The 15,537-nt window shown below is 40.4% G+C and overlaps 1 long non-coding RNA gene across 1 annotated transcript; it reads right to left on the bottom strand.

Annotated features, from left to right (window-relative positions):
• Positions 1-12,179: 12,179 nt before the first annotated feature.
• LOC139637271 (uncharacterized) lies at positions 12,180-13,506 on the bottom strand. Its single transcript, XR_011694571.1, has 3 exons — positions 13,338-13,506; positions 12,948-13,185; positions 12,180-12,494 (listed from the first exon to the last, which is right to left on the bottom strand). It is a non-coding gene; the product is annotated as an uncharacterized lncRNA (long non-coding RNA).
• Positions 13,507-15,537: the final 2,031 nt, after the last annotated feature.

Here is a 15,537-nt window from a genome sequence, read left to right as displayed (position 1 = left end):
AAACGACTGACACTGAAGGAATCCAAACTTGGAGATGCTTATTGCAGTAGTGGTAAAGACGACAACTCGCATGATCCCACGCTATTTCATGACATCACCCAATGCTGTGTTTTGTTTTTGCTCTGAGTGACAGACCCCTAGCAGCACAAGTTACATACTGTGCATTTAAAATAAGAACTTCCTCAACATTAGCTGATCCTTGTTGTCATCTTACAATAATAACAGTGTGGTTAACTTTATTGATGGGTCACAGGCCTATCACAAAGAGTATGAGGTTGGCAGTCGTATAAGACTGGAGCAGAAAATTATCAATGAGAGCAACAACTTCCTTGTGTTATTCTACCAAGGTTAACACAAATATTAAGAATGAAACTATTTTTTTTTTTTCACGTGGAACATCAAAGATAATCTGAAATAAATTTGCAATTCATGGATTAGTAGGTGGATATTGGGAGAACCTGTTGTTCACTGCTGGAAGGAAGACTCTTACCAATAAGGAATGGAAAAACCATAATGTCAGAATGTGTAAAACGGGAGAATTAAGAGCTTAAAGCTAATTTTGACCTTATTGATGTTTGTTTTTTCCTGCAGTATTTTCAGCAGAAATCTCTTAGAAACTCATTTCAATGTACTGTACTGGCCTTGGATAAAGATACCGGTAATGCATTGAAAGAGATTGTGACAGAGGCACAGTATCTAAACTTTACAGACTCATCTATCTTCCCCTGTAGTGGTTTGGAGAAAGTTAAATCAAAATGGGAACGTGACTGGGAGGCGAAACCTCTCACCAGAGTAATGGGATACTACAATACAGCACACTAATTCTGTACCAAAACATGTTAGATATCAACTTCTACAGGTGGAGATGTTGTGGTGTGTGTGTGTGTGTGTGTGTGTGTGTGTGTGTGTGTGTGTGTGTGTGTGTGCTTTTTTTTTTTTTTTTTTCCCGTAACGCCACAGAAGCTGAATAAAATAATATGTAAGATGTTCATTGGTATGGATGTAGAGAGAGAGGATCTTTCATTCCTACTGAAGTTAAATTTTTAAAGATAATTTTGTGTAGGAGTACAAAATGTTATGTTTAATAATAAATGTGGATGAATGATAAGAAGTGTGTTTGTTGGGGGTTAAAAAGGATGGAGTGAAATCTGCTGTAACACCTGATAGAACTGACAGTGATGGAACATGCAGCATTAGCTTTATAGAGATAATGGCTCAGATGGATCATGGACACAAATAAAGGATTGTACATGGACTATGAATAAGAAGCATTTAGTTTAAGAAATCATTTTACTGTGTAAGAAACAAAGCCAATATAATAGAATACAACAGAAAACCTTAACCTTGAACACTGAAGTCCTAACAAGGAGGATTGGTGATGCAATCAAAATGATATTTCTTTGTCTGTAACCTCAACGTATTGTCCTTATGTTGTGAATTTGTGTTGTCAGTAGTTGCTGAATTAAATGTGACTGTTTCTAGAAATTCTACAGAATGATTTATTGGCATATACACTCGTGTGTGTTGAGCTGCCAGTGTCACTGAAGATGAACTGAGAATTTGTTGATGGATTGAGCTTCAGCTGACAGACTGTCTCTCCACAAATTATCCTTGTACCCTTTTTCAAAACTGCCATAGGCCTAAATAAATTGCTTCACATTTACACCGGTCTGTGTGGTGAGGACATCGCAGTGCGGAGAGAGGGGGGGTGTCTGAGAGTGGCTGCAGGCGCTGATGTGTTCTGTGTTTGAGGTCAGTGCAGAGAAGTGAGGAGCAGCAGGGGGCCATCAGAGCAACACTGAGTCCTGCACTCGGTCTGGATGAGCACTCAACATCACAAGGAAAAGGTGAGACCCACCGCGGTGAACTTAAGCGCACACACAGAGTGTGCAGCCTGCCTGGTCGCACACTGTACTAAAAATCACTGCACAAAGCTGCATTTGTACGACTGGCTTACAGCTGCTCGACAAAGCTGTTCTTTATTAAAACACACTGATCAATATGTTGATTGATATGTTGAACTAAAAGCCTCACAGTTTGTCTCCAGTTAATCATGTATCATATTGATGCATTTAATGGGTAATTCGTCAGCACGTTCATTAGTACAATACATGGATGCTGAGTAGATCGAACGAGCTGTGATTGTCAACAGAATATTTCTGACATTCCTTCCATTTTTAATCTAATCTGGCAAAACTGCTGACAACTTTTATAAATGACTATTGCTTTGCTGAAAACAGGGTTTTTGTCACTGAATAGCTGTGGTGGGAATTTACTTAGTTTAAAGAGAATTATAGTGTCCTAAGATATCAAGCAGTCCTCCAACCTGAACAACCATACAGGTCATTTTTCTCAGCCCTCGATACAAACAAAATGTACAATGGGTCATAATAACCTGCTGCACAGACGACCCATGGGCTTGGGTTCTTTTACAGGACAGTCTCCTCTTGCGTCCCATAGTTAACACTGATTTGAAGGAAATGCATGTTTTGTAAAACGGCAAGAAAATTTGTGGAAAAACATGAAATCTGGTGGTGTTGATTAGAAAGTAAACAGTACATTTTGGATTCATAATTTTATCGCTTGCTCGCAACTGTGAAGGCTTCTTGAGTTCGTCCTCATTAGACTTGAACATGAAATGCAGTAGAGATGGAGTTATAAGGCTTTTCTGGCGAGATCAGCAGGGAGCTCGTGGCCTCGTCTGGTCTGTCTGATTAGCAGATGGGTTTGAAATGAATGTACATCGAGCGAACAAGTGATCTGATGAGGATCAACGGACAACAAAGAGGCTGAAAAAGGGAGCGACACAGAGAGGGTTGGCGGGAAATAGGAGCTGTTTCAAGGGATTGGAGGTGATATAAGAAGAACTCGGACCACATTGGGCTCGTGTTCCTTTCTTGCAAGAACAACATGAAAACTTTTTATGTCCAATGAAAACACTTTAAAAAAAAAAAAAAAAAAACATTCTACAATATCTGTGCATGACAACTACAGTATGGTTGATGTTAGGAAAAGTCAAGGTACAGTTAGGCACCTTGGTAACACTTAGTCACGGTTAGGAAAGGATTATGGTTACAGTAAATAAAAACAGGAGCGTTAATCACAGATTTGTGACCAGACATGAACTTGCCAACGCCGATCTCCACACCCTTACTTTCCACCTCTTCACAGCAGGGCACACAAGTTCATGCAGTGGGCAGAGCATTGGCATTAGATGTAAACTGAAGTGCAGCTCAGCCTGTTGTCCATGCATGGGTCCTCTGCCTGAGTCTGGTCCATATGCTCTCACATCCAAGCAGAGTCTAGCTGTTATCCTCCGGTATTGACTGACAGCTGGAATTGGTCTAGATGTGGAAGTGGACAGATGATCATGCTGTATGTGGGCCAGATTTGTGCCGTGGAACCAGGCGTAAACTGTGCCAGAAGAAAACAAGCACATGGCCCGAGTCTGTTTTGCTATCTGGATAGTGCCCCTTGCTGCAATGCTTGAAACTGCAGTCAAGACTTGTTGCCTTTAGCAGTACATGTTTCCAGACTGAACATGTTGTGCTGACTGTGTAGCTTAAATTCTCCACATTTGTGTGCCTGCATATATGTTTGAAGGTATGCTATTGCTCCACCTTTCACCCAAAGTAGCTGTATAAACTGTGTATGAAAGTAATTCCTGGTAGAAAAGGCTGAGATATTCAAAACACACTGACAAAAAGGCACTGAGACAGAGTGAGAGAGAGAGAGAGAGAGAGAGAGAGAGAGAGAGAGAGAGAGAGAGAGAGAGAGAGAGAGAGAGAGAGAGAGAGAGAGAGAGAGAGAGAGAGAGAGAGAGAGAGAGAGAGAGACACACACACAAAGTGAGTGAAGAAGGGAGTGTGAGAACTGCTCAAAAGCCAGAGAAGCTCAAATGACACCTTCAGCAGTGAGGGAGGGGTGGTGACCAGCAGCCAGGCAGATGACCACAGCGGTTTTCAAACCTCCAACTCTTTTAACATACACATTTCTTTTATTTTTAAATCCTCTTTCTTTTGTTGTCTTGTCTTTTTTTTTCTTTGAAGCTCATGAGCTTTGAAGAGGTTCCATAAGCCCAAAGGACATTAAATTCTTTGAATGCACAGAGGAGTGTGTACCCTTGAAATTCAGTATGAAGTATGGAAATCAGTACTCTCTATAGCTCAGTCAGACTGGCTTTAGGTACAGAAGAGGAAATGAAGAACCCAGCAATCAGCTGACAAAGGACTGTAGATTTATGGCCACTGATAAATATTTTTCTCTGAATGACTTTCAAGTGGTTGGGGCAAATCATAACAGGCTGCCTAGGACAAAGAAGGTCACTGTTCATACGCTGCTCTAAATCAGGAAGGTTTCTGTACCACATAGCCAACCAAAACGGGCAGGACGACATCAGAGGCAGTGGGATGGGGGGGTTCGGGTTCGATGCTTTTGTTGCTACCAGCTGCTATTGCACTGCCAGAACAGCTATTAAAGGATAAATGCTAGTGAGATAGCCTTTAGGCTACTGTCACTTATTTGGGTAGCATTGCATTTCTCTCTAAACATATTTACTACTTAAGATGAGCAGTATGTAAACATAATACAGCAGTGAAGCTGCAAAGATAACAAAGTCATAAACAACGTAGCCTCTAACAGGACTTATCTTTAAACCATTTCAGTGGCTATATGTATCTGTGTGGTGCATTCTGACATGAACAGCAGTGGTTATATGGTTGTGATTCCCAACCTCAGGTTCAGGGTCATATGAAGAAATTGTACGTTAAGTTGCGGTTGCAAAGTGATGAACAAAAAAAAAAAAGGTTGGTTTGTTTTTACCTCTAAAATCCACTATTAGCTTTTTGACATTTGGCAGGTGAATTCATCAACAGCAAACCTGATGCAGATTTTAAAAATCTGTAGATACAAAGTGCTGAGAAACTTGATTTTGACCTAAGCTTTATTTTAATTAATGAATATAACACAGTTTAGCACTGCAGTGTGGTAAAAATCACATTTACAAACTTGATGCAGGAAAATCTGCTGTTTTTTCTTTGTTTTATATCCGTGTAAATTGAATATCTTACAGTATAAACTGTTGTCGGACAGAAGATGTTGTTGATCGGTGTCATGCCGATGTTGTGCGGTGTGTCTGTCTGTCACCATCTATGTCTCAGCCCATTTACTGGCATATTCTCGATAAACGTCTTGTTGTTGGCCTCTGACTGCCCCACTGTCATTGTCCAACATGATGGAGGAAAGCAATGGCGAGCAGCAGGTGGCTTCTTGGCTCCATTATTTGGTCTTTGACCTGGAGATCAAAATAATGGTACAAACACAGCGTTTCCACAGCCCTTTGCTGCTCAGGGCTCTCAAAAAGGCAGACACTGGAAGACATCAAAGACAGGCTGTATAGAGAGAGGCATTATCAAGGTCCACTTTGATTTGCTCGCTCACCTCTCATGAAACATTGCTCAGTTGGGTCTGACCTGGAAAAGCACACAAACTCCACAGCTGTGCAGGTTTATGGAAAACCTTTTCACTGATCTAAAACATCAACAGTAATTGTTTTATTATTGTGAATTAAACTGGTGTTCAACCGTCACGCAACAGCAAATTCATGGAAGACAACACAGAGTGAAAGAGACAGTTTGTTACACCCAGAAAGGATCAGGATCCAGGGCTGCCTTAAGAGACATGAGACTACTTTCACTGGCTCAGTGATAGAAGTTCATATGTCAACAAAAACATGTCTTCTTTCTTTCTGGAGTTAATTAAACACCACAATTAAAAAAACTGAATTAGACTGATAAGATGAGGTCTGCATAGATCATGCACCTGTAATTAGCTTGGAAAACAGATTGCTAAGATACGGATTTGCTACACCACGTTTTGTTGCTGTTATCTTGTACATTACTGTATGTGCACAAACACCCCCACTGGTTAACTGACATATGGATATGGTTATGGAAACAGAATGACCTGTGCTTTACAGATGGAGGATGGAGGCTATTAAATACACTGATACTTACCTTGGACAGTGTACACAAGCTCATGAAATTGTCAAGTAAAGAATCTGGAAAATAAAACTCTGGGTCAATACTTCTGGTCCTGATTCACTGGTTTTACTTTATAAGGATAATTTTGAGAGCTGAATTACTCCCACACACTTTCCTGTACACTTGCAGTAAGAACAATTTATTGAAGGTCCCATATTTTACACTTTTCCTGTGTTTTATTTGAAGATATATTTGTATTATTTTTTTTTAAGAACCAACAATTATCACAGTGTAGCCTGAATAATTGAATAAAAATATAGCAGATTTCAGGAAAACACTCAGAGAAACCAAATCCTGCAAGACTGGATGCTGGGTCCAGATGGGCCAGACCTGGTATATGGATGAGGGTGGTGTATGTTTTGTTGTGACATCACAAAGTTCCAGAAGTCCTGACGGCTGGTTTTAAGGCTCAGTTTCTGAATACAGGCTGTGTGCATTTCTCTGTGGACTGAGGCTTTGATGCTTTCACAGTATTAATGTAGAACCTAGACCTGCTTTATAATCACAAACACATGGACATCTACCTTTAGACTGTATGGAGCTTTAAAATATTTACTTGATAAGTAAAGGAAAATAGAAGAAGAAAATACCTCTATAAGACACACAGCCCCTGGGAAGTGAGGGAGAATTGGTTGATCAATTATGAACAAAGACTTTGTAACGTGTCTTTAGCTTCAGACAAAACTAATTTTTATAACCTAATTACATGGTTTAATGAATTTGACCATAATGACATTTGCATCAACATTTTTGCTGCCTGTGAGCTAAAACCCTGTTTGCCACCACAGCGTATTAACATGTAATCCAAGAACACAGAGCTGATGTGGACTAATCATTCCTTTCTGCAACATGTCCTGTTAAACAGGCTGTTATTTGTCTTCAAACAGAGGAAAACTTAACGTCATCCCCAGCCTCACTTGTCTCTACAATCAGGCCTATGCATCACTGTACATTGAGGAAAAGTTTATCTGCATTCTTAATCTGTCAAGTCGAATAATTGAGCAATCTGTGGCGTAAAAGACATCGAAAGTCAAACTCCACGGGCATTTTGTCCTCATGTTTATTAATACAGCTGTTGTGACAGGCTTTGCATGAAATTTCCACCACGGTACATTCCCACTCTTCATCGTCAAATGCAATTAGCCGCGACCTACTTCATGAGAGGGAGAAATATTGTTCATTAATTGCCTCGCATGGTGGAGAGCAGCGAGCGGGGTATGTTTTATATAATACTGCCAGTCAAGCTGCAGGAAAATAACTGGGAAAATGTTAATGATGCGCGTTCAGAGCACTTATCAGGAGGTTAATGAATAATTACTAACTTTCTTCTGAAAAAAAAAGAGAAAAAATCCCATTTCATTCAAATTATGGTTAATCACAAGAGGATTTATGGAATGGGGGCATTAAGTGAGCTGATATATGGCAAATGGTCCTCTGGCAAACCACTTTCTGACTGTAAAGAGACAAAAACAGGTCTGAAAGCTGTTGTGCATCTCCGGTAGAGGAGAGAATAAAGCTGCAATAATTCTATAGTTAATGATTAATCAATAGCATTCAGTATATGTAAATGATTTTAATGGCCCATGAACCACAATCACCTAATATACTGTAAAACCGCTTTGTATTTTGCTGTTCAAGTGCTGAGGGCTGATTTCATGCTCACAGATTTTCAATAGAGTGATGTTCTAACTTTTAGATTAGATTATTGATTTTGTCTGAAGTACTGTGACATTAAAAACAGAGCCAATTCTTAGCCCAGTAAAGGTAAAACAATGTACTTTTTGGCAGAGGAATTCAACTAAAGAATTTCTGAGTGAAAAGAGTTTTTTTTTTCAAATCTGCTGAGTTTCAAATTAAAGAAAATAAAGCACACTCGTGGCTTTGTGAGCCTGTATGTAGGCACAGTGCTTGTGTCAGCATGTTAATATGCTCACATTGACAATGCTAATATGATGATGTTAAGCAGGTGCAATATTTGCTATGTAGCTTGACAGCACGCAAGTATTTAATTATCACTAGACAACAGGCCACTTGCATTGACTCTTTTCTGAGACTGAATAAAGATATAACAGATTTCAGGTTAACAAACCCAATCCTGCAAGGTTGGATGGTGGGTCCAGGTGGGCGGGGCTTGGGTTGTGGCTGAGAGTAGTGACTGCTTTGTTGTGACATCACAAAGTTCCAACAGTCCTGACGGCTGCTTTTAAGGCTCAGTTTCTGAATACAGGCTGTGTGCATTTCTCTGTGGACTGAGGCTTTGATACTTTCACAGTATTAATATAGAACCTAGACCTGCTTTATAATCACAAACACATGGACATCTACCTTTAGACTTTATGGGACCTTAATCCAAAGTAGTGGCCAAATTAAAGTGATTCATCTGATGATGACATTAGATAAAGCATCAGGAGATCACCACAGTTCATCCTGTGGGGGCCAATAAATGTCTGCACATTGTAATCCATCCAGTAGTTAAGATATTTCAGTCTGTGACCAATGTGGTGGACTAACACTGCCATCCCTCGAGCCACACTGTTAGCCTAGCTAATAAAACTGAAACATTAATGTCTGATAACAAGAGCAGCACAGGCTGCATATTTAATCAGAAAATCAAAATGACTTTATTGTGGCTTTGTGATGCTACAGATGTATTTTATGATTAACTTTAAACTGTTCATACCAAGTTCTTTTTTTTTTTTTTTTGGTTTTTTTTTTTTTTTTTTTTTTTTTTTTTTTTTTTTTTGCCAGCATCACAAGTTTTTGTTTTTCTCATCTGTGAAAACACACCTTGAGAGGCAGATGATTTCTTTTTTCTTTTGTTTTGATTGTTATTATAGTTTTTTTTTTTTCCATCTTGATAAACAACCCATAAGAAGTGAGTTTTTCTTTCTGGGAAGGAAGAAAAAAAATTTTGAAGGAAAAAACTATTTTTTTTTTCATCTTTGAAAACAACTCCCAAGAGACATTTTTTTTTTTTTTTTTTTTTCAGAAAAAAACTTTCAGTGCGTCCGTAACAATCTCCCCAAGTTATTATCATTATTTTTTAATGGAAAGTTCATTCTGTTTACTGTGGCTTCCTATCAGTTTTCACAAATGAAATGGGATGTATTGAAAGAAGGCGTCGGTGTCACAACCTTCCACTGGTCTCTCTCTCTCTCTCTCTCTCTCTCTCTCTCTCTCTCTCTCTCTCTCTCTCTCTCTCTCTCTCTCTCTCTCTCTCTCTCTCCTCGACAACACTAGTCAGTCTAATGAATCATGCCACGCCATCTTCCTCCCTCCAGCCTCTTTTTACTCATCAGTTTTTCTCCTGATGATCAGAGCTGCACAATTTAATGCAATTCAGTTATGATCAGAACCTTTCCAGATAATACGTACGTACACACACACACAATATGATTTTGCTGTCACTGTGGCAAACTTGTTCAGATAAAAAAACAACACAGAAATCAAATATATTTGGGTTTGGACTGCTGGCTGGACAAAAGAATCAATCTGAAGATGTTACACTGACAATAACAAGAGTCTTTTTTGTCATAGTAGAAATATCTTCTGCTTGATACAGCATTTTCTGAAACGTGGAGATTGAATAAATAAAGAAAACTCATCTAAATGGTGGCTTGTTTTGTATGAAACGGGTTACAAAGATAAACGTGTTTTGCCTAAAAGAGAGACAATGAAAGCATCAACTTCTTTCTCAACTGAAACTGAGGAGTGGGGCAGCTGCCTCTGTGAATGCAGACGCACACCTCTTTCCATGCATACACGACAAAAGAAGACTCATAAAGGCAGATGCACAAATTAAAATCTAATGGATATGCAACACGCAGTCATTCACAAACACTTCTGCACGAACACGTGAACACAAGATAATTAATTATAATAGCAGTTCTTTCCCTCTCCATCTCCCTCCCTTCTGCTTACTAATTGCTCCCAGTAAGAGCAAGTCAAGATGAGGGGAAATATACAACCTGCATATTTCCGCTTCATCAGTTCAGCTCCTTTCAGTTTCTCAGACTGTGGTTCACTGCAGCGGTTGGAAACCTGCAGAGAGGAAATGCTCAGAAAATTAAGTTTTGATGAAGTGTGGCCAATGTGTGATATGGTCTCTTTTAACCCGTTCAGTCACTTCTTACATATTCATGTAGAATTTAGGTTAAAGGTATAGTATAAAGGTAGATTTCCATGTGTTTTTGCTTATAAAGTCTAGGTTCTATATTAATACTGTGAAAGTATCAAAGCCTCAGTCCACAGAGAAATGCACACAACCTGTATTCAGAGACTGAGCCTTAAAACCAGCCGTCAGGACTTCTGGGACTTTGTGATGTCACAACAAAGCAGTCACCACTCTTAGCCATGCCCCAAGCCCCGCCCACCTGGACTGGATCCTTGCAGGATTCAGTTTCTCTGAGTGTTTACCTGAAATCTGCTATAATTTTACTGGGTCACTCAGAAAACAGTCAGCCAATCAGAACAGAGGCTCAAAGTCTCTCCTCTGATTGGCTGTTACTAGAGCTCCATGAGAGAAGCCTGAGAGAGGAGATGTGACAGTACACTGAAAAGGTTTTTGGTTCTTAAAACTACAAATATATCTTCTGATGGAGATCAACACTTCAAAATAAAACATAGTACAGGAAAGTGTAAAATACAGGACTTTTTAAAAATACAACAAAACAAGAAACAGTTTATCAGAATACTGAAGTTGGTAAATGTGGTAGCTCATTACAGAAGAGTAATCCAAATAAACAGTAATTAGGTTTTTAGGGAATCTAACAAGAACAACAGGAATAGTAACTACGCAGGCTAGAGGGATTGTTATGTAAGATGCATTGTGGGATATAAATAATGGCAAGAGGAACTGAAACTGCAGGAGAACTTTTAAGGACCTTTTATGTCCAGTGCTGACGGGTGTGAAAATATCGAGTAAATAATGTTTCGAAAAGGGGGAAGGCGAGCTGCACCTTTCACTGGGAGGTGGATTAGAGCCAAATGAATCAATCAGAAGTTAATACCTTCCTGGCTAGTCTTAACCCACCTCTTACACACACACACACACACACACACACACACAGTTGCTAGATAACCCTGGAGTGGAGATTGATTCATGAGGCAAGTGTCAAGTTCAAACCAAGGAGACCTGTGCACCTGCTTAGTGCCAGTAACTGAACACAACACACACACACACACACACACACACACACACACACACACACATATACACTGGTCCACATATATGTCACCAGGCAGGTAGGCAAACACACACACACACACGTGTATATTTTGTCTCTCTCGTGTCTGTCTCATTAACATCGTGAATTCCCTGTCCCTTACCCAACTCTAACCTACAGCTCTAACCTGGATCTAAATCAAACCCAGGTTTTAACCTTCAAACAGCCCTTTGAAGTTTTGAGCACCAGCCAATCTGTCCTCACTGTCCCAATATGTCCTCACTTCATAAGGTGACTTCAACTGGTCCTCACAAAGATAGAAGTACAAGTACACAGGAGACATGCAATTATAAACATTTAATGAGAAATAACAGGCGGGTCAGGACTGACAGAACAGTTTGGACAAAGGCGACCTCATGTGAGAATGAATGCTCTGAATATATAAACTTGTTGATTGGAGATAGAACTTTACAACAGTTAAAACAAATGCTGCTTTCATCAGCTTGGTTTCATTGGTCACAGCTGTTGTCCACTGCCTGCACCAAACCAAACAGACACAGTTGGAGACCAGCTGGTGAACACAGGGACAAATTCAACCGCCTAATGATTCTGAAAGGCCAAACATCATTGGATGCTAACATTTAAGCAACTGTTTGTTTATGATACATTAGCATGAAATAGTTTGTACTGTCCTCAGATCAGTTGTTGCAAAATGAGAGCACATAAAGTATAACTACTGCTTTAAAACCCATCTTTCTTTTCTAAAGAAACAAATAAAATAAATAAATAAATAATAAAAAATGTAAAATTACCTTTCATTTTAATATACTGGATTTTTTTGTCTCTGTTAATTAACTGCAGGTAAGTGTTGTTAAGCAAATCTATATTTACTGTCATCAAACTGACTGTGTGTTAGTGGCTATGGTGAATGTGGTTGTGGGGGTTAATAGTGAACTGTCCTGCTCACCAGAGTGGTGTAAGTGAAGCAGGGACTGCAGAGCACTTTCTCTCCCCCGTCTCCCCCTCGGCCTCTCCTCCTGTCTGTGACTCACAGGCAGGAGAGCAGAGGTCAGAACTCCGCACTGAATCAAATTCATGACTCTCTTGCCTTCTTGCTGGAAGACGGGAAAAGCCTGGCGGCTTTACGGCGAGCTGATAATGCCTGTATAGCAGCTTAGCGCCGTCATCCGGATTAGCGTGTCATCAAGCAGCATTAAGGTCGTTGATTGTTGTGTGACAGTCAGGAAGGGCGAGCCAATTATGTGAGGCTGGAGACTGGAGCCTCCATCTGAGCAACACATCCACAGTCAGGTTCTGCACTGCAGGATACTCATTTGTTTGTGACTATTCATCATATCACAATTAAAGCCTGTATATGTAGTAACTATTACAGTAATTTGGAAAAAAATACATAGAATCCTAGAGGAAAAGTGGAGATGGCAATCACCATGGTCTCAGAAAAAACGCCCACATCAGTTCCACTTCTGGTCTGACCTGGATTGCAAAGCCAAAGATCTACTTTTGACTGCGAATGTCAACCAACCAAAGGTCTGTGCATTTTAAATGAACAATAAAAATGCAATTTTACTGACAAATGTGGCTTCATCATGTCTCAGATTTTGGCCAGAATGCACTCTAGCCTTCTACCGACATTTCCTCAAATTTGGGAGCCCTAGTGAATTTCATTACAGACCTCTTTACACTTGTTTTATATTCATCACTGACAAAGAGAAACACTTACAGGGAGCCACCATGGAGTCAGCCTGGTCCTCGTGGAGCAAACAAGGCAGGAAGTGAAGAGCAAAACAAAGAGATGGAAAGACAGAAGAGAGCAGCAAGAGAGAAAGGCCAGAGGTGAGGGAGGAAGAGAAGTCAAGCGACATAAAAAAGCGAAGGAGAAAAAGTTGGACTTGGTGAAAGAAAACGGAGAGGACAGAACAGTGGAATAGAAAGAGAATCAAAATCTTCATAACTCCAAACTGTGAAGAAAAAAATATTAAAATATTACAAAAACAGTATTTCCATGGACTGATCCCATTTCATATGCAGAAGTCATTGTTGCCACAGGCAACCAAGGCTCCATGGTCAGGTGGAAGTGAGCAGCTGCCTTGGGCCATAATAACATATTTACCTGACTGTTAATGAAGGGAGAGGATCGTTAATAAAAGGAGTGAGAGGAGGAGACCCAGAGGTCACGCTGCCTCCTCCGAGATCCCAACACCTCATCTCACTTCCAGAGGAACAAGTGATTGATTTTCAAATGATATCCTCATGGATTCCCACTCCTCCCCTTAACAAGAGGGGCTGCAGAAACAGGGAACTGTAGAAAGGCAGAATATACTTTTAAGTCTTTGTACAATGCATTAAGTACGTCACAGTATACAGCAATTACTTATAGGTACATGGACAAAATCCTCACATCGGTGTAACTGCAAACATTAGAACTTACAACAGAAGTGAACCAGGTAGACCTGTCACTGTGCTGGTCTTGATGGGACATAAGACGACTGCAAGATTAAGAGTTATCTAAATTCAGGGGTGGCCAGCCTGTCGGGAGCACCGGGTCATTTCCCAGTGGCCTGAGGGTCCTTTCAGCCTGTCTCAAGCCTGAACAGTCTTTGACTTGGACTTGTCATAATACAACAAACAGGAATGAGTTGTCAGACCTCTTGCATCACCTCACCTGTGTATGACGACGCTCCCTGAACTGAGTGTCCACACTGTTGCTGCTGCTGTCAGCCCAGTCTTCCTACACTGAGTTTGCCTCTGATAATGGTCATCAATATTAATGATTATCTGGTTGGAAAAAGAGAGGAGTTGTAACCAGAGAGTTCTGTTCACTTATTGACATGATATAATTACAGCCTATATCTGTTAAACACTTTTTTTTGTTTGTTTTTTTTTTTATATTTGTTGGTCAGTCACAAATGTTTGTATTTTGTAATCTGGATAACTTTCCTCCCACATACATACAGAACATAGTGGCCAAATTTATACTTAGTCAGATACCTGTTAGGTTAGCCAACAAAGTTAGTGGTCTGGTGGTTAATGTGAGGGAGTCCTGGGATGGTGTAAAATTCCCGGCCTGAGTTATCGTTTCAGTCTAAATTATTGTGTTTTTAGACCACTACTATCATGACATAATCATGGTGAGGTCCCCACTTAATCAATGAGATTTTCAACATTCAGCAGCATTCATGGTCCCCAGAGGATGACCCTGACCTTCTCCCTAGCAAGTCTCATCAGCACGCTTTGAAGAGAATGAGCCCTCTCCATTTCCTCTGGCACCAATTTAGAAAATCAATGAAGCAGTTTGTTGAGCACATTCATGCTCACCACAGGATACACAGCGTTTAATAACCGTCAGCACGAATCTTTACCAAAACAGCAGTAAGAAGCAAAATGTGTGTGTTGCTCAGTCGGTCCAACACCCTCATACTGTGTGGTCTAATGAACACTGTAAGAGCCACCAGCTAGGATTAGACTCACAGTCTTGTTATTTCAGCGGTCAGACCAGTGCTTATGCTGAGGGAGAGGAAGGGGGGGGGGGGTCTCCAGAGCATCAGGGGGGTGATGAGATTCAGCTGAATATATATGAGCTCATATGAAATTCAGGTTTGAGTTCAGGGGACGGTCAGGAAAAAGATCAGTGTCACCGAACCTGGACTGGAAATACATTCTGTTCTTAGACCTTTTTTTTTTTTTTTTTTTTTTTTTCAAAGGCACAAGAGGGAAGTGGTGGGACCACTGGGATTCTCCTTCATTCTGCATACAAACATTTATCCGCTTGCAGACATGGGATCAGTGTAGCCAGACTGGACTGGACTGCGCTGCTGGAACCCACGTATTAATGTAATAGATTTATATTCCACCAAAAATCATGGCAAAATGGTGTGTCAGGCCGAGCCAGCTACACTGGTTTGCGTGGGTTGTGAAAAGCTGAACTACTTTTTTTACCATTTATGTTGTATATCTGGAAGAAAATGTTTTTTTCACATTTATTCACATTTGTCATTCAAATCTGGAGGCACAGTGCATGAAGTCTGAGCGGCTACATTCATCTCTTACAGTAAAAGGCCTTCGAGCCTTCAAACATAGCACGTGGAAAATTTTCTGTGCAGACTCTGTTCAAACATGACAGGACGGTTATTAAAATAGCTGCGATGCTCTCACGATATTTAGTGCGCCGCAGGGAGCAGTGGCTGATACGACCCCCTGTCGCAGTGATTTGGTCTGTATATTGTGATATGGTGCTGTGCTTTCAACCCCCTGTGTGTGTGTGTGTGTGGATCTCTCTCTCTCTCTCTCTCTCTCTCTCTCTCTCTCTCTCT

This window comes from Trachinotus anak, unplaced genomic scaffold, assembly GCF_046630095.1.
Source record: "Trachinotus anak isolate AG129_WGS33_773 ecotype Australia unplaced genomic scaffold, CSIRO_AGI_Tana_v1 ptg000020l, whole genome shotgun sequence".
Taxonomy (NCBI): domain Eukaryota; kingdom Metazoa; phylum Chordata; class Actinopteri; order Carangiformes; family Carangidae; genus Trachinotus; species Trachinotus anak.
This window is presented reverse-complemented; position numbering and strand designations above follow the sequence as displayed.